This window comes from Oncorhynchus mykiss, chromosome 27, assembly GCF_057628025.1.
Source record: "Oncorhynchus mykiss isolate SJ-2025 chromosome 27, ASM5762802v1, whole genome shotgun sequence".
NCBI classification, from domain to species: domain Eukaryota; kingdom Metazoa; phylum Chordata; class Actinopteri; order Salmoniformes; family Salmonidae; genus Oncorhynchus; species Oncorhynchus mykiss.
Genome location: NC_143048.1, coordinates 41,507,256 through 41,530,695, shown reverse-complemented (window position 1 = coordinate 41,530,695; position 23,440 = coordinate 41,507,256). Strand labels below are relative to the sequence as shown.

The 23,440-nt window shown below is 42.8% G+C and overlaps 1 protein-coding gene across 2 annotated transcripts in view; it reads left to right on the top strand.

Moving 5' to 3' along the window:
* LOC110508036 (voltage-gated potassium channel subunit beta-1) overlaps nt 1-23,440 on the top strand; it is a 303,976-nt gene that overhangs the window by 203,755 nt on the left and 76,781 nt on the right. The gene's annotated exons all lie outside the window — the stretch shown is intronic.

Sequence of the window (23,440 nt, the reverse complement as noted above, 5' to 3'; positions counted from 1 at the left end):
CATCATGGGAAAATCAAAAGAAATCAGCCAAGACCACAGAAAAAAAATTTAGACCTCCACAAGTCTGTTTCAAACCATAGGGCGCAATTTCCAAATGCCTGGAGGTACCACGTTCATCTGTACAAACAATAGCACGCAAGTATAAACACCATGGGACCCCACAGCCATCATACCGCTCAGGAAGGAGACGCGTTCTATCTCCTAGAGATGAACGTACTTTGGTGCGAAAAGTGCAAATCAATCCCAGAACAACAGCAAAGGACCTTTTGAAGGAGGAAACAGGTACAACAGTATCTGTATCCACAGTAAAATGAGTCCTATATCGACATAACCCAAAAGGGCGCTCAGCAAGGAAGAAGCCACTGCTCCAAAACCGTCATAAAAAAGCCAGACTACAGTTTGCAACTGCACATGGGGACAAAGATCTTACTTTTTGGAGAAATGTCCTCTGGTCTGATGAAATAAAAATAGAACTGTTTGGCCATAATGACAATCGTTACATTTGGAGGAAAAAGAGGGAGCCTAGCAAGCCGAAGAACACCATCCCAACCGTGAAGCACGGGTGTGGCAGCATCATGTTGTGGGGGTGCTTTACTGCAGGAGCGACTGATGCACTTCACAAAATCGATGGCATCATGAGGGTGGAAAATTATGTGGATATAAAATGATGTGGATATATTGAAGCAACATCTCAAGATCAGTCAGGAAGTTAAAGCTTGTTCAGAAATGGGTCTTCCAAATGGACAATGACCCCAAACATACTTCCAAAGTTGTGTCAAAATGGCTTAAGGACAACAAAGTCAAGGTATTGGAGTGGCCATCACAAAGTCCTGACCTCAATCCTATAGACAATTTGTGGGCAGAACTGAAAAAGCGTGTGTGAGCAAGGAGGTCTACAAACCTGACTCAGTTACACCAGCTCTGTCAGGAGGAATGGGCCAAAATTCACCCAACTTATTGTGAGAAGCTTGTGGAAGGCCACCCGAAACGTTTGACCCAAGTTGAAACAATTTAAAGGCAATGCTACCAAATACTAATTGAGTGTATGTAAACGTCTGACCCTCTGGGAATGTGATGAAAGAAATAAAAGCTGAAAGAAATAATTCTCTCTGCTATTATTCACATTCTTTCACATTCTTAAAACAAAGTGGTGATCCTAACTGACCTAAGACAGGGACTTTTTACTAGGATTAAATGTCAGGAATTGTGAAAAACTGAGTTTAAATGTATTTGGCTAAGGTGTATGTAAACTTCCCACTTCAACTGTATATACCGCTGGGATTGAATGTGTGTGTGTGTGTGTGACTCTGACTCACTTCATCAACCCTGTCGTGCTGTGTGACATGTCTACTGAAGCTCTCTCAGATATGAATGATTGTGTGAAGTTGTTCACCACTTAAAACTGGATCTACAATACACGTTTGACTAAGGCCACTCATACGCTTTGGTTTTGAAAAACTCATTATTGGAGGTGCACAAAGACCCTCCCACACACACACAGTTATAAAACACAAACTCCCACTCAAACCACAGACACACATACACACTGGGAAGGTAATCACACATAATTTGGCACTTGTCTGTGTTGCCATGGCTTCTATTCTTCATTTAAACATCTAATACCTGCCTCCAGTTGCCCTTCACAATCTCTTCTGTCTCTGTCTCTGTCTCTGTCTCTGTCTCTGTCTCTGTCTCTGACTCTGACTCTGACTATGTCTCTGTCTCTGTCTCTGTCTCTGTCTCTGTATTTGTCTCTATCTCTATCTCTATCTCTATCTCTATCTCTGTCTCTGTCTCTGTCTCTGTCTCTGTCTCTGTCTCTGTCTCTGTATTTGTCTCTATCTCTATCTCTATCTCTATCTCTATCTCTATCTCTGTCTCTGTCTCTGTCTCTGTCTTAATTCAACTTCAATTTTAATTTAAGGGCTTTGTTGGCATGGGAAACATACGTTAACAAACATATGTTAACATTGCCAAAGCAAGTGAAATAGATAAACAAAAGTGAAATAAATAATTAAAATTACAGTAAACATTACACTCAAAGAAGTTCCAAAATAATAAAATCATTACAAATGTCATATTATGGCTATATAGTGTGTTAATAAAAATAGTAATAATGTACAAATAGTTAAAGTACAAAAGGGAAAATAAATAAACTTAAAAATCAGTTGTATTTACAATGGTGTTTCTTCTTCACTGGTTGACCTTTTCTCGTGGCAACAGGTCCCAAATATTGCTGCTGACACTGTGGTATTTCACCCAATAGATATGGGAGTTTATCCAAATTGGGGTTGTTTTCAATTTCTTTGTGGATCTGTGTAATCTGAGGGAAATATGTGTCTCATCAGGTATTCTGCCACTGTGTACTCTCTGTTTAGAGCCAAATAACATTCTCTGTCTCTGTCTCTCTCTGTCTCTCTGTCTCTCTCTGTATCTCTCTGTCTCTCTCTGTCTCTCTCTCTCTCTCTACCTCTCTCTCTCTCTCTCTGTCTCTCTCTGTCTCTTTGTCTCTCTCTGTCTCTCTCTGTCTCTCTGTCTCTCTCTGTCTCTCTCTCTCTCTCTGTATATGTCTCTCTCTCTCTGTCTCTCTCTGTCTCTCTCTGTCTCTCTCTCTCTGTCTCTCTCTGTCTCTCTGTCTCTCTCTGTCTCTCTGTCTCTCTCTGTCTCTCTGTCTCTCTGTCTCTCTCTCTCTCTGTCTCTCTCTGTCGCTCTCTGTCTCTCTCTGTCTCTCTCTCTCTCTGTCTCTCTCTGTCTCTCTGTCTCTCTCTGTCTCTCTGTCTCTCTGTCTCTCTCTCTCTCTCTCTCTCTCTCTCTCTCTCTCTCTCTGTCTCTGTCTCTCTCTCTCTCGCTCTTGCCTTGAAGCGTTGCAAACACACACGCACACAGGCACACACACTCAGAAAAAAAAACACAAGTAGACACACACACAAACACACACACACTCATACGCTGAGCTCCCCCAGGGATCAATGGGCTGCTTCTCACAGCAGATAGAGAGCTCTTATCACAGACATTAATAGCTGTATTTGCCACTTCAAATTGGACATGGAGAGAAGGTGTGAGTGTATGTGGATATGTAGCAATTATATATTTACCATTTGAATATGTTGATTTTTAGCTTGCAGTCTGGGAGAAAGGTTGAGAAGGGTGTGAGATAGATTCAATTAGGTTCAAGTAGAGACAGGGAGATTTCCAAAGTATGCTTTGGCAATATGTACATTGCCAATAAAAGCAAATTGAATTTAATTGAATTGAGAGAAAGATGGAGGTAGAGTTTAGCAGGGGTGGCTGGTCTGACAGGACTAGGGGACTGGGAGTCTGGGTAAGGATGGGTTTGTGAGTCAGACTATCCAGGGGATCTGACATGGCAGAGATAAGGTCAGTTTCATTCCACCTGGCAGCCTCCCACACAGACACACACTTCCCACTGTGTGACATACACTGTCTGGAATGGGACAGCAACACGGGGGGAGGACAGGGGGGATGACAGGGGTGGAGGACAGGGGCGGAGGACAGGGGCAGAGGACAGGGGTGGAGGACAGGGCAGAGGATAGGGGCGGAGGACAGGGCAGAGGACAGGGGCGGAGGACAGGGCAGAGGACAGGGGGAGGACCGGGGTCAAGGACAGCGGCAGAGGACGGGGGGAGGACAGGGGTGGAGGACAGGGGCAGAGGATGGGTGGAGGACAGGGGTGGAGGACTGGGGTGGAGGACAGGGGTGGAGGACAGGGGTGGAGGACAGGGGTGTAGGACAGGGGTGGAGGACAGGGGTGGAGGACAGGGGCAGAGGACAGGGGTGGAGGACAGGGCAGAGGATGGGGGGAGGACAGGGGCAGAGAATGGGGGAGGACAGGGGCAGAGAATGGGGGAGGACAGGGGTGGAGGACAGGGGCAGAGGATGGGTGGAGGACAGGGGTGGAGGACAGGGGTGGAGGACAGGGTGGAGGACAGGGGTGGAGGACTGGGGTTAGAGGACAGAGCAGGGGACAGGGTGGAGGACAGGGGTGGGGGACAGGGTGGAGGATAGGGGTGGAGGACAGGGGTGGAGGACAGGGCAGAGGACAGGGGCGGAGGACAGGGCAGAGGACAGGGTCGGAGGACAGGGCAGAGGACAGGGGGAGGACCGGGGTCAAGGACAGCGGCAGAGGACGGGGGGAGGACAGGGGTGGAGGACAGGGGCAGAGGGTGGGTGGAGGACAGGGGTGGAGGACTGGGGTGGAGGACAGGGGTGGAGGACTGGGGTGGAGGACAGGGGTGGAGGACAGGGGTGTAGGACAGGGGTGGAGGACAGGGGTGGAGGACAGGGGCAGAGGACAGGGGTGGAGGACAGGGCAGAGGATGGGGGGAGGACAGGGGCAGAGAATGGGGGAGGACAGGGGCAGAGAATGGGGGAGGACAGGGGTGGAGGACAGGGGCAGAGGATGGGTGGAGGACAGGGGTGGAGGACAGGGGTGGAGGACAGGGTGGAGGACAGGGGTGGAGGACTGGTGGAGGACAGGGCAGAGGACAGGGTGGAGGACAGGGGTGGAGGACTGGGGTTAGAGGACAGGGCAGGGGACAGGGTGGAGGACAGGGGTGGGGGACAGGGTGGAGGACAGGGGTGGAGGACAGGGGTGGAGGACGGGTGGAGGACTGGGGTTAGAGGATGGGTGGAGGACAGGGGTGGAGGACAGGGGGGGAGGACAGTGCAGAGGACAGGGCAGAGGACTGGTGGAGGACAGGGCAGAGGACAGGGGTGGAGGACAGGGGTGGAGGACAGGGCGGAGGAAAGGGGTGGAGGACAGGGTGGAGGACAGGGGTGGAGGAAAGGGGTGGAGGACAGGGAGGGAGGACAGGGCAGAGGACAGGGGTGGAGGACAGGGGTGGAGGACAGGGGTGGAGGACTGGGGTGGAGGACAGGGGGAGGACAGGGGTGTAGGACTGGGGTGGAGGACAGGGCAGAGGACAGGGGTGGAGGACAGGGGGAGGACAGGGCTGGAGGTCAAGGGTGGAGGACAGGGAGAAAAGTACACCAAACTGTATCTCTGTAAGGAAGAAATGCCAAAATGTGTATTTAGGCATGTGGAGTGTGTGTGTGTGTGTGTGTGTGTGTGTGTGTGTGTGTGTGTGTGTGTGTGTGTGTGTGTGTGTGTGTGTGTGTGTGTGTGTGTGTGTGTGTGTGTGTGTGTGTGTGTGTGTGTGTGTGTGTGTGTGTGTGTGTGTGTGTGTGAGAGAGAAAGAGTTCTCCTGCCACTGAGCGTTTGTGAACAGGTTGCCTCATCACCATAATAACAGGTCAGGTCACGCAGAGTGACAGTTTATACAACGGCTTAATTCAACAATGCTACCAACATAAAATAAAAACCGTCATGCTATTTACACACAAACCCAAACACAGTCAAACTATTTACACTAAAACCCACACAGTCATACTATTTACACTTAAACCCACACAGAGTCAAACTATTTCAAATCAATCTCACACACAGTCATACTATTTACACTAAAACCCACACAGTCAAACTATTTACACTAAAACCCACACAGTCATACTATTTACACTTAAACCCACACAGAGTCAAACTATTTCAAATCAATCTCACACACAGTCATACTATTTACACTAAAACCCACACAGTCAAACTATTTACACTAAAACCCACACAGTCACACTATTTACACTTAAACCCACACAGAGTCAAACTATTTCAAATCAATCTCACACACAGTCATACTATTTACACTAAAATCTACACAGTCAAACTATTTACACTAAAATCCACACACAGTCATAATATTTACACTAAAATCCACACACAGTCAAACTATTTACACTAAAACCCACACAGTCATACTATTTACACTAAAATCCACACACAGTCATAATATTTACACTAAAATCCCCACACAGTCAAACTATTTACACTAAAACCCACACACAGTCATACTATTTACACTAAAATCCACACACAGTCATACTATTTACACTAAAACCCACACACAGTCATAATATTTACACTAAAATCCACAATCAGCCATAATATTTCCACTAAAACCCACACACAGTCAAACTATTTACACTCAAACTCATTGACCTTCTTGTCTCTACTAACTAGTCCCTACAACTGTAGTGAGGATATAAAGAGGGAGAGAGAGACATAGAGAGGAGACATAAGAGCCTTTGGGTCCTCTACTAAGAATGCCTTGGCCTGGAACTGGGCTATAGAGTCTAAACACATTCACATTCAATAGAGTCTATACACTGACACATTCACTAGAGTCTACACATTGACACATTCACTAGAGTCTACACACTGACACATTCACTAGAGTCTACACACTGACACATTCACTAGAGTCTTCACACTGACACATTCACTAGAGCCTACACACAGACACATTCACTAGAGTCTATACACTGACACATTCACTAGAGTCTACACATTGACACATTCACTAGAGTCTACACACTGACACATTCACTAGAGTCTACACACATTCACATTCACTAGAGTATATACACTGACACATTCACTAGAGTCTATACACTGACACATTCACTAGTCTACACACTGACACATTCACTAGAGTCTACACACTGACATATTCACTAGTCTACACACTGACACATTCACTAGTCTACACACTGACACATTCACTAGTCTACATACTGACACATTCACTAGTCTACATACTGACACATTCACTAGAGTCTACACACTGACACATTCACTAGAGTCTACACACTGACACATTCACTAGAGTCTACACACTGACACATTCACTAGTCTACACACTGACACATTCACTAGTCTACACAGTGACACATTCACTAGAGTCTACACACTGACACATTCACTAGAGTCTACACACTGACACATTCACTAGTCTACACACTGACACATTCACTAGTCTACACACTGACACATTCACTAGTCTACACACTGACACATTCACTAGAGTCTACACACTGACACATTCACTAGAGTCTACACACTGACACATTCACTAGAGTCTATACACTGACACATTCACTAGAGTCTTCACACTGACACATTCACTAGAGTCTACACACTGACACATTCACTAGAGTCTATACACTGACACATTCACTAGAGTCTACACACTGACACATTCACTAGAGTCTACACACTGACACATTCACTAGAGTCTACACACTGACACATTCACTAGAGTCTACACACTGACACATTCACTAGAGTCTATACACTGACACATTCACTAGAGTCTACACACTGACACATTCACTAGAGTCTACACACTGACACATTCACTAGAGTCTACACACTGACACATTCACTAGAGTCTACACACTGACACATTCACTAGAGTCTATACACTGACACATTCACTAGAGTCTACACACTGACACATTCACTAGAAGCTACACACTGACACATTCACTAGAGTCTACACACAGACATTCACTAGAGTCTACACACTGACACATTCACTAGAGTCTACACACTGACACATTCACATTCACTAGAGTCTACACACTGACACATTCCCTAGAGTCTACACATTGACACATTCACTACAGTCTATACACTGACACATTCACTAGAGTCTACACACTGACACATTCACTAGAGTCTACACACTGACACATTCACTAGAGTCTACACAATGACACATTCACTAGAGTCTACACACTGACACATTCACTAGAGTCTATGCACTGATACATTCACTAGAGTCTACACACTGACACATTCACTAGAGTCTACACACTGACACATTCACTAGAGTCTACACACAGACATTCACTAGAGTCTACACACTGACACATTCACTAGAGTCTACACACTGACACATTCACATTCACTAGAGTCTACACACTGACACATTCACTAGAGTCTACACACTGACACATTCCCTAGAGTCTACACATTGACACATTCACTAGAGTCTACACACAGACACATTCACTAGAGTCTATACACTGACACATTCACTAGAGTCTACACATTGACACATTCACTAGAGTCTACACACTGACACATTCACTAGAGTCTACACACATTCACATTCACTAGAGTCTATACACTGACACATTCACTAGAGTCTATACACTGACACATTCACTAGTCTACACACTGACACATTCACTAGTCTACAAACTGACACATTCACTAGAGTCTACACACTGACATATTCACTAGTCTACACACTGACACATTCACTAGTCTACACACTGACACATTCACTAGTCTACATACTGACACATTCACTAGTCTACATACTGACACATTCACTAGAGTCTACACACTGACACATTCACTAGAGTCTACACACTGACACATTCACTAGAGTCTACACACTGACACATTCACTAGTCTACACACTGACACATTCACTAGTCTACACACTGACACATTCACTAGAGTCTACACACTGACACATTCACATTCACTAGAGTCTACACACTGACACATTCCCTAGAGTCTACACATTGACACATTCACTAGAGTCTATACACTGACACATTCACTAGAGTCTACACACTGACACATTCACTAGAGTCTACACACTGACACATTCACTAGAGTCTATACACTGACACATTCACTAGAGTCTACACACTGACACATTCACTAGAGTCTACACACTGACACATTCACTAGAGTCTACACACAGACATTCACTAGAGTCTACACACTGACACATTCACTAGAGTCTACACACTGACACATTCACATTCACTAGAGTCTACACACTGACACATTCACTAGAGTCTACACACTGACACATTCACATTCACTAGAGTCTACACATTGACACATTCACTAGAGTCTACACACAGACACATTCACCAGAGTCTATACACTGACAAATTCACTAGAGTCTACACATTGACACATTCACTAGAGTCTACACACTGACACATTCACTAGAGTCTACACACATTCACATTCACTAGAGTCTATACACTAACACATTCACTAGAGTCTATACACTGACACATTCACTAGTCTACACACTGACACATTCACTAGTCTACACACTGACACATTCACTAGAGTCTACACACTGACACATTCCCTAGAGTCTACACATTGACACATTCACTAGAGTCTATACACTGACACATTCACTAGAGTCTACACACTGACACATTCACTAGAGTCTACACACTGACACATTCACTAGAGTCTACACACTGACACATTCACTAGAGTCTACACACTGACACATTCACTAGAGTCTATGCACTGATACATTCACTAGAGTCTACACACTGACACATTCACTAGAGTCTACACACTGACACATTCACTAGAGTCTACACACAGACATTCACTAGAGTCTACACACTGACACATTCACTAGAGTCTATACACTGACACATTCACTAGAGTCTTCACACTGACACATTCACTAGAGTCTACACACTGACACATTCACTAGAGTCTATACACTGACACATTCACTAGAGTCTACACACTGACACATTCACTAGAGTCTACACACTGACACATTCACTAGAGTCTACACACTGACACATTCACTAGAGTCTATACACTGACACATTCACTAGAGTCTACACACTGACACATTCACTAGAGTCTACACACTGACACATTCACTAGAGTCTACACACTGACACATTCACTAGAGTCTACACACTGACACATTCACTAGAGTCTATACACTGACACATTCACTAGAGTCTACACACTGACACATTCACTAGAAGCTACACACTGACACATTCACTAGAGTCTACACACAGACATTCACTAGAGTCTACACACTGACACATTCACTAGAGTCTACACACTGACACATTCACATTCACTAGAGTCTACACACTGACACATTCCCTAGAGTCTACACATTGACACATTCACTAGAGTCTATACACTGACACATTCACTAGAGTCTACACACTGACACATTCACTAGAGTCTACACACTGACACATTCACTAGAGTCTACACACTGACACATTCACTAGAGTCTATGCACTGATACATTCACTAGAGTCTACACACTGAAACATTCACTTGAGTCTACACACTGACACATTCACTAGAGTCTACACACAGACATTCACTAGAGTCTACACACTGACACATTCACTAGAGTCTACACACTGACACATTCACATTCACTAGAGTCTACACACTGACACATTCACTAGAGTCTACACACTGACACATTCCCTAGAGTCTACACATTGACACATTCACTAGAGTCTACACACATACACATTCACTAGAGTCTATACACTGACACATTCACTAGAGTCTACACATTGACACATTCACTAGAGTCTACACACTGACACATTCACTAGAGTCTACACACATTCACATTCACTAGAGTCTATACACTGACACATTCACTAGAGTCTATACACTGACACATTCACTAGTCTACACACTGACACATTCACTAGTCTACACACTGACACATTCACTAGAGTCTACACACTGACATATTCACTAGTCTACACACTGACACATTCACTAGTCTACACACTGACACATTCACTAGTCTACATACTGACACATTCACTAGTCTACATACTGACACATTCACTAGAGTCTACACACTGACACATTCACTAGAGTCTACACACTGACACATTCACTAGAGTCTACACACTGACACATTCACTAGTCTACACACTGACACATTCACTAGTCTACACACTGACACATTCACTAGAGTCTACACACTGACACATTCACATTCACTAGAGTCTACACACTGACACATTCCCTAGAGTCTACACATTGACACATTCACTAGAGTCTATACACTGACACATTCACTAGAGTCTACACACTGACACATTCACTAGAGTCTACACACTGACACATTCACTAGAGTCTACACACTGACACATTCACTAGAGTCTATACACTGACACATTCACTAGAGTCTACACACTGACACATTCACTAGAGTCTACACACTGACACATTCACTAGAGTCTACACACAGACATTCACTAGAGTCTACACACTGACACATTCACTAGAGTCTACACACTGACACATTCACATTCACTAGAGTCTACACACTGACACATTCACATTCACTAGAGTCTACACACTGACACATTCCCTAGAGTCTACACATTGACACATTCACTAGAGTCTACACACTGACACATTCACTAGAGTCTACACACTGACACATTCACTAGAGTCTACACACAGACATTCACTAGAGTCTACACACTGACACATTCACTAGAGTCTACACACTGACACATTCACATTCACTAGAGTCTACACACTGACACATTCACTAGAGTCTACACACTGACACATTCCCTAGAGTCTACACATTGACACATTCACTAGAGTCTACACACAGACACATTCACCAGAGTCTATACACTGACAAATTCACTAGAGTCTACACATTGACACATTCACTAGAGTCTACACACTGACACATTCACTAGAGTCTACACACATTCACATTCACTAGAGTCTATACACTAACACATTCACTAGAGTCTATACACTGACACATTCACTAGTCTACACACTGACACATTCACTAGTCTACACACTGACACATGCACTAGAGTCTACACACTGACACATTCCCTAGAGTCTACACATTGACACATTCACTAGAGTCTATACACTGACACATTCACTAGAGTCTACACACTGACACATTCACTAGAGTCTACACACTGACACATTCACTAGAGTCTACACACTGACACATTCACTAGAGTCTATGCACTGATACATTCACTAGAGTCTACACACTGACACATTCACTAGAGTCTACACACTGACACATTCACTAGAGTCTACACACTGACACATTCACTAGAGTCTACACACTGACACATTCACTAGAGTCTACACACTGACACATTCACTAGAGTCTACACACTGACACATTCCCTAGAGTCTACACATTGACACATTCACTAGAGTCTACACACAGACACATTCACTAGAGTCTATACACTGACACATTCACTAGAGTCTACACACTGACACATTCACTAGAGTCTACACACTGACACATTCACCAGAGTCTATACACATTCACATTCACTAGAGTCTACACACTGACATATTCACTAGTCTACACACTGACACATTCACTAGTCTACACACTGACACATTCACTAGTCTACATACTGACACATTCACTAGTCTACATACTGACACATTCACTAGAGTCTACACACTGACACATTCACTAGAGTCTACACACTGACACATTCACTAGAGTCTACACACTGACACATTCACTAGTCTACACACTGACACATTCACTAGTCTACACACTGACACATTCACTAGAGTCTACACACTGACACATTCACATTCTCTAGAGTCTACACACTGACACATTCCCTAGAGTCTACACATTGACACATTCACTAGAGTCTATACACTGACACATTCACTAGAGTCTACACACTGACACATTCACTAGAGTCTACACACTGACACATTCACTAGAGTCTACACACTGACACATTCACTAGAGTCTATACACTGACACATTCACTAGAGTCTACACACTGACACATTCACTAGAGTCTACACACTGACACATTCACTAGAGTCTACACACAGACATTCACTAGAGTCTACACACTGACACATTCACTAGAGTCTACACACTGACACATTCACATTCACTAGAGTCTACACACTGACACATTCACTAGAGTCTACACACTGACACATTCCCTAGAGTCTACACATTGACACATTCACTAGAGTCTACACACAGACACATTCACCAGAGTCTATACACTGACAAATTCACTAGAGTCTACACATTGACACATTCACTAGAGTCTACACACTGACACATTCACTAGAGTCTACACACTTTCACATTCACTAGAGTCTATACACTAACACATTCACTAGAGTCTATACACTAACACATTAACTAGTCTACACACTGACACATTCACTAGTCTACACACTGACACATTCACTAGAGTCTACACACTGACATATTCACTAGTCTACACACTGACACATTCACTAGTCTACACACTGACACATTCACTAGTCTACATACTGACACATTCACTAGTCTACATACTGACACATTCACTAGAGTCTACACACTGACACATTCACTAGAGTCTACACACTGACACATTCACTAGAGTCTACACACTGACACATTCACTAGTCTACACACTGACACATTCACTAGTCTACACACTGACACATTCACTAGAGTCTACACACTGACACATTCACTAGAGTCTACACACTGACACATTCACTAGAGTCTACACACTGACACATTCACTAGTCTACACACTGACACATTCACTAGTCTACACACTGACACATTCACTAGAGTCTACACACTGACACATTCACTAGAGTCTACACACTGACACATTCACTAGAGTCTACACACTGACACATTCACTAGAGTCTATACACTGACACATTCACTAGAGTCTACACACTGACACATTCACTAGAGTCTACACACTGACACATTCACTAGAGTCTACACACTGACACATTCACTAGAGTCTACACACTGACACATTCACTAGAGTCTATACACTGACACATTCACTAGAGTCTACACACTGACACATTCACTAGAGTCTACACACTGACACATTCACTAGAGTCTACACACTGACACATTCACTAGAGTCTATACACTGACACATTCACTAGAGTCTACACACTGACACATTCACTAGAGTCTACACACTGACACATTCACTAGAGTCTACACACTGACACATTCACTAGAGTCTACACACTGACACATTCACTAGAGTCTATACACTGACACATTCACTAGAGTCTACACACAGACATTCACTAGAGTCTACACACTGACACATTCACTAGAGTCTACACACATTCACATTCACTAGAGTCTATACACTAACACATTCACTAGAGTCTATACACTAACACATTCACTAGTCTACACACTGACACATTCACTAGTCTACACACTGACACATTCACTAGAGTCTACACACTGACATATTCACTAGTCTACACTCTGACACATTCACTAGTCTACACACTGACACATTCACTAGTCTACATACTGACACATTCACTAGTCTACATACTGACACATTCACTAGAGTCTACACACTGACACATTCACTAGAGTCTACACACTGACACATTCACTAGAGTCTACACACTGACACATTCACAAGTCTACACACTGACACATTCACTAGTCTACACACTGACACATTCACTAGAGTCTACACACTGACACATTCACTAGAGTCTACACACTGACACATTCACTAGAGTCTACACACTGACACATTCACTAGTCTACACACTGACACATTCACTAGTCTACACACTGACACATTCACTAGAGTCTACACACTGACACATTCACTAGAGTCTACACACTGACACATTCACTAGAGTCTACACACTGACACATTCACTAGAGTCTATACACTGACACATTCACTAGAGTCTACACACTGACACATTCACTAGAGTCTATACACTGACACATTCACTAGAGTCTACACACTGACACATTCACTAGAGTCTACACACTGACACATTCACTAGAGTCTACACACTGACACATTCACTAGAGTCTACACACTGACACATTCACTAGAGTCTATACACTGACACATTCACTAGAGTCTACACACTGACACATTCACTAGAGTCTACACACTGACACATTCACTAGAGTCTACACACTGACACATTCACTAGAGTCTATACACTGACACATTCACTAGAGTCTACACACTGACACATTCACTAGAGTCTACACACTGACACATTCACTAGAGTCTACACACTGACACATTCACTAGAGTCTACACACTGACACATTCACTAGAGTCTATACACTGACACATTCACTAGAGTCTACACACAGACATTCACTAGAGTCTACACACTGACACATTCACTAGAGTCTACACACTGACACATTCACATTCACTAGAGTCTACACACTGACACATTCCCTAGAGTCTACACATTGACACATTCACTAGAGTCTATACACTGACACATTCACTAGAGTCTACACACTGACACATTCACTAGAGTCTACACACTGACACATTCACTAGAGTCTACACACTGACACATTCACTAGAGTCTACACACTGACACATTCACTAGAGTCTATGCACTGATACATTCACTAGAGTCTACACACTGACACATTCACTAGAGTCTACACACTGACACATTCACTAGAGTCTACACACAGACATTCACTAGAGTCTACACACTGACACATTCACTAGAGTCTACACACTGACACATTCACATTCACTAGAGTCTACACACTGACACATACACTAGAGTCTACACACTGACACATTCCCTAGAGTCTACACATTGACACATTCACTAGAGTCTACACACATACACATTCACTAGAGTCTACACACTGACACATTCACTAGAGTCTACACACATTCACATTCACTAGAGTCTATACACTGACACATTCACTAGAGTCTATACACTGACACATTCACTAGTCTACACACTGACACATTCACTAGTCTACACACTGACACATTCACTAGAGTCTACACACTGACATATTCACTAGTCTACACACTGACACATTCACTAGTCTACACACTGACACATTCACTAGTCTACATACTGACACATTCACTAGTCTACATACTGACACATTCACTGGAGTCTACACACTGACACATTCACTAGAGTCTACACACTGACACATTCACTAGAGTCTACACACTGACACATTCACTAGTCTACACACTGACACATTCACTAGTCTACACACTGACACATTCACTAGAGTCTACACACTGACACATTCACATTCACTAGAGTCTACACACTGACACATTCCCTAGAGTCTACACATTGACACATTCACTAGAGTCTATACACTGACACATTCACTAGAGTCTACACACTGACACATTCACTAGAGTCTACACACTGACACATTCACTAGAGTCTACACACTGACACATTCACTAGAGTCTATACACTGACACATTCACTAGAGTCTACACACTGACACATTCACTAGAGTCTACACACTGACACATTCACTAGAGTCTACACACAGACATTCACTAGAGTCTACACACTGACACATTCACTAGAGTCTACACACTGACACATTCACATTCACTAGAGTCTACACACTGACACATTCACTAGAGTCTACACACTGACACATTCCCTAGAGTCTACACATTGACACATTCACTAGAGTCTACACACAGACACATTCACTAGAGTCTACACACATTCACATTCACTAGAGTCTATACACTAACACATTCACTAGAGTCTATACACTGACACATTCACTAGTCTACACACTGACACATTCACTAGTCTACACACTGACACATTCACTAGAGTCTACACACTGACACATTCCCTAGAGTCTACACATTGACACATTCACTAGAGTCTATACACTGACACATTCACTAGAGTCTACACACTGACACATTCACTAGAGTCTACACACTGACACATTCACTAGAGTCTACACACTGACACATTCACTAGAGTCTATGCACTGATACATTCACTAGAGTCTACACACTGACACATTCACTAGAGTCTACACACTGACACATTCACTAGAGTCTACACACTGACACATTCACTAGAGTCTACACACTGACACATTCACTAGAGTCTACACACTGACACATTCACTAGAGTCTACACACTGACACATTCCCTAGAGTCTACACATTGACACATTCACTAGAGTCTATACACTGACACATTCACTAGAGTCTACACACTGACACATTCACTAGAGTCTACACACTGACACATTCACTAGAGTCTATACACTGACACATTCACTAGAGTCTACACACTGACACATTCACTAGAGTCTACACACTGACACATTCACTAGAGTCTACACACTGACACATTCACTAGAGTCTATGCACTGATACATTCACTAGAGTCTACACACTGACACATTCACTAGAGTCTACACACTGACACATTCACTAGAGTCTACACACTGACACATTCACTAGAGTCTACACACTGACACATTCACTAGAGTCTACACACTGACACATTCACTAGAGTCTACACACTGACACATTCCCTAGAGTCTACACATTGACACATTCACTAGAGTCTATACACTGACACATTCACTAGAGTCTACACACTGACACATTCACTAGAGTCTACACACTGACACATTCACTAGAGTCTACACACTGACACATTCACTAGAGTCTACACACTGACACATTCCCTAGAGTCTACACACAGACACATTCACTAGAGTCTATACACTGACACATTCACTAGAGTCTACACATTGACACATTCACTAGAGTCTATGCACTGATACATTCACTAGAGTCTACACACTGACACATTCACTAGAGTCTACACACTGACACATTCACTAGAGTCTACACACTGACACATTCACTAGAGTCTACACACTGACACATTCACTAGAGTCTACACACTGACACATTCACTAGAGTCTACACACTGACACATTCCCTAGAGTCTACACATTGACACATTCACTAGAGTCTATACACTGACACATTCACTAGAGTCTACACACTGACACATTCACTAGAGTCTACACACTGACACATTCACTAGAGTCTACACACTGACACATTCACTAGAGTCTACACACTGACACATTCCCTACAGTCTACACACAGACACATTCACTAGAGTCTATACACTGACACATTCACTAGAGTCTACACATTGACACATTCACTAGAGTCTACACACGGACACATTCACTAGAGTCTATACACATTCACATTCACTAGAGTCTATACACTGACACATTCACTAGAGTCTATACACTGACACATTCACTAGTCTACACACTGACACATTCACTAGTCTACACACTGACACATTCACTAGAGTCTACACACTGACATATTCACTAGTCTACACACTGACACATTCACTAGTCTACACACTGACACATTCACTAGTCTACATACTGACACATTCACTAGTCTACATACTGACACATTCACTAGAGTCTACACACTGACACATTCACTAGAGTCTACACACTGACACATTCACTAGAGTCTACACACTGACACATTCACTAGTCTACACACTGACACATTCACTAGTCTACACACTGACACATTCACTAGAGTCTACACACTGACAAATTCACATTCACTAGAGTCTACACACTGACACATTCCCTAGAGTCTACACATTGACACATTCACTAGAGTCTATACACTGACACATTCACTAGAGTCTACACACTGACACATTCATTAGAGTCTACACACTGACACATTCACTAGAGTCTACACACTGACACATTCACTAGAGTCTATACACTGACACATTCACTAGAGTCTACACACTGACACATTCACTTGAGTCTACACACTGACACATTCACTAGAGTCTACACACAGACATTCACTAGAGTCTACACACTGACACATTCACTAGAGTCTACACACTGACACATTCACATTCACTAGAGTCTACACACTGACACATTCACTAGAGTCTACACACTGACACATTCCCTAGAGTCTACACATTGACACATTCACTAGAGTCTACACACAGACACATTCACCAGAGTCTATACACTGACAAATTCACTAGAGTCTACACATTGACACATTCACTAGAGTCTACACACTGACACATTCACTAGAGTCTACACACATTCACATTCACTAGAGTCTATACACTAACACATTCACTAGAGTCTATACACTGACACATTCACTAGTCTACACACTGACACATTCACTAGTCTACACACTGACACATTCACTAGAGTCTACACACTGACATATTCACTAGTCTACACACTGACACATTCACTAGTCTACACACTGACACATTCACTAGTCTACATACTGACACATTCACTAGTCTACATACTGACACATTCACTAGAGTCTACACACTGACACATTCACTAGAGTCTACACACTGACACATTCACTAGAGTCTACACACTGACACATTCACTAGTCTACACACTGACACATTCACTAGTCTACACACTGACACATTCACTAGAGTCTACACACTGACACATTCACTAGAGTCTACACACTGACACATTCACTAGAGTCTACACACTGACACATTCACTAGTCTACACACTGACACATTCACTAGTCTACACACTGACACATTCACTAGAGTCTACACACTGACACATTCATTAGAGTCTACACACTGACACATTCACTAGAGTCTACACACTGACACATTCACTAGAGTCTATACACTGACACATTCACTAGAGTCTACACACTGACACATTCACTTGAGTCTACACACTGACACATTCACTAGAGTCTACACACAGACATTCACTAGAGTCTACACACTGACACATTCACTAGAGTCTACACACTGACACATTCACATTCACTAGAGTCTACACACTGACACATTCACTAGAGTCTACACACTGACACATTCCCTAGAGTCTACACATTGACACATTCACTAGAGTCTACACACAGACACATTCACCAGAGTCTATACACTGACAAATTCACTAGAGTCTACACATTGACACATTCACTAGAGTCTACACACTGACACATTCACTAGAGTCTACACACATTCACATTCACTAGAGTCTATACACTAACACATTCACTAGAGTCTATACACTGACACATTCACTAGTCTACACACTGACACATTCACTAGTCTACACACTGACACATTCACTAGAGTCTACACACTGACATATTCACTAGTCTACACACTGACACATTCACTAGTCTACACACTGACACATTCACTAGTCTACATACTGACACATTCACTAGTCTACATACTGACACATTCACTAGAGTCTACACACTGACACATTCACTAGAGTCTACACACTGACACATTCACTAGAGTCTACACACTGACACATTCACTAGTCTACACACTGACACATTCACTAGTCTACACACTGACACATTCACTAGAGTCTACACACTGACACATTCACTAGAGTCTACACACTGACACATTCACTAGAGTCTACACACTGACACATTCACTAGTCTACACACTGACACATTCACTAGTCTACACACTGACACATTCACTAGAGTCTACACACTGACACATTCACTAGAGTCTACACACTGACACATTCACTGGAGTCTACACACTGACACATTCACTAGAGTCTACACACTGACACATTCACTAGTCTACACACTGACACATTCACTAGTCTACACACTGACACATTCACTAGAGTCTACACACTGACACATTCACATTCACTAGAGTCTACACACTGACACATTCCCTAGAGTCTACACATTGACACATTCACTAGAGTCTATACACTGACACATTCACTAGAGTCTACACACTGACACATTCACTAGAGTCTACACACTGACACATTCACTAGAGTCTACACACTGACACATTCACTAGAGTCTATACACTGACACATTCACTAGAGTCTACACACTGACACATTCACTAGAGTCTACACACTGACACATTCACTAGAGTCTACACACAGACATTCACTAGAGTCTACACACTGACACATTCACTAGAGTCTACACACTGACACATTCACATTCACTAGAGTCTACACACTGACACATTCACTAGAGTCTACACACTGACACATTCCCTAGAGTCTACACATTGACACATTCACTAGAGTCTACACACAGACACATTCACCAGAGTCTATACACTGACAAATTCACTAGAGTCTACACATTGACACATTCACTAGAGTCTACACACTGACACATTCACTAGAGTCTACACACATTCACATTCACTAGAGTCTATACACTAACACATTCACTAGAGTCTATACACTGACACATTCACTAGTCTACACACTGACACATTCACTAGTCTACACACTGACACATTCACTAGAGTCTACACACTGACACATTCCCTAGAGTCTACACATTGACACATTCACTAGCGTCTATACACTGACACATTCACTAGAGTCTACACACTGACACATTCACTAGAGTCTACACACTGACACATTCACTAGAGTCTACACACTGACACATTCACTAGAGTCTATGCACTGATACATTCACTAGAGTCTACACACTGACACATTCACTAGAGTCTACACACTGACACATTCACTAGAGTCTACACACTGACACATTCACTAGAGTCTACACACTGACACATTCACTAGAGTCTACACACTGACACATTCACTAGAGTCTACACACTGACACATTCCCTAGAGTCTACACATTGACACATTCACTAGAGTCTATACACTGACACATTCACTAGAGTCTACACACTGACACATTCACTAGAGTCTACACACTGACACATTCACTAGAGTCTATACACTGACACATTCACTAGAGTCTACACACTGACACATTCACTAGAGTCTACACACTGACACATTCACTAGAGTCTACACACTGACACATTCACTAGAGTCTATGCACTGATACATTCACTAGAGTCTACACACTGACACATTCACTAGAGTCTACACACTGACACATTCACTAGAGTCTACACACTGACACATTCACTAGAGTCTACACACTGACACATTCACTAGAGTCTACACACTGACACATTCACTAGAGTCTACACACTGACACATTCCCTAGAGTCTACACATTGACACATTCACTAGAGTCTATACACTGACACATTCACTAGAGTCTACACACTGACACATTCACTAGAGTCTACACACTGACACATTCACTAGAGTCTACACACTGACACATTCACTAGAGTCTACACACTGACACATTCCCTAGAGTCTACACACAGACACATTCACTAGAGTCTATACACTGACACATTCACTAGAGTCTACACATTGACACATTCACTAGAGTCTATGCACTGATACATTCACTAGAGTCTACACACTGACACATTCACTAGAGTCTACACACTGACACATTCACTAGAGTCTACACACTGACACATTCACTAGAGTCTACACACTGACACATTCACTAGAGTCTACACACTGACACATTCACTAGAGTCTACACACTGACACATTCCCTAGAGTCTACACATTGACACATTCACTAGAGTCTATACACTGACACATTCACTAGAGTCTACACACTGACACATTCACTAGAGTCTACACACTGACACATTCACTAGAGTCTACACACTGACACATTCACTAGAGTCTACACACTGACACATTCCCTAGAGTCTACACACAGACACATTCACTAGAGTCTATACACTGACACATTCACTAGAGTCTACACATTGACACATTCACTAGAGTCTACACACTGACACATTCACTAGAGTCTATACACATTCACATTCACTAGAGTCTATACACTGACACATTCACTAGAGTCTATACACTGACACATTCACTAGTCTACACACTGACACATTCACTAGTCTACACACTGACACATTCACTAGAGTCTACACACTGACATATTCACTAGTCTACACACTGACACATTCACTAGTCTACACACTGACACATTCACTAGTCTACATACTGACACATTCACTAGTCTACATACTGACACATTCACTAGAGTCTACACACTGACACATTCACTAGAGTCTACACACTGACACATTCACTAGAGTCTACACACTGACACATTCACTAGTCTACACACTGACACATTCACTAGTCTACACACTGACACATTCACTAGAGTCTACACACTGACACATTCACATTCACTAGAGTCTACACACTGACACATTCCCTAGAGTCTACACATTGACACATTCACTAGAGTCTATACACTGACACATTCACTAGAGTCTACACACTGACACATTCATTAGAGTCTACACACTGACACATTCACTAGAGTCTACACACTGACACATTCACTAGAGTCTATACACTGACACATTCACTAGAGTCTACACACTGACACATTCACTAGAGTCTACACACTGACACATTCACTAGAGTCTACACACAGATATTCACTAGAGTCTACACACTGACACATTCACTAGAGTCTACACACTGACACATTCACATTCACTAGAGTCTACACACTGACACATTCACTAGAGTCTACACACTGACACATTCACTAGAGTCTATACACTGACACATTCACTAGAGTCTACACACTGACACATTCACTAGAGTCTACACACTGACACATTCACTAGAGTCTACACACAGATATTCACTAGAGTCTACACACTGACACATTCACTAGAGTCTACACACTGACACATTCACATTCACTAGAGTCTACACACTGACACATTCACTAGAGTCTACACACTGACACATTCCCTAGAGTCTACACACAGACACATTCACCAGAGTCTATACACTGACAAATTCACTAGAGTCTACACATTGACACATTCACTAGAGTCTACACACTGACACATTCACTAGAGTCTACACACATTCACATTCACTAGAGTCTATACACTAACACA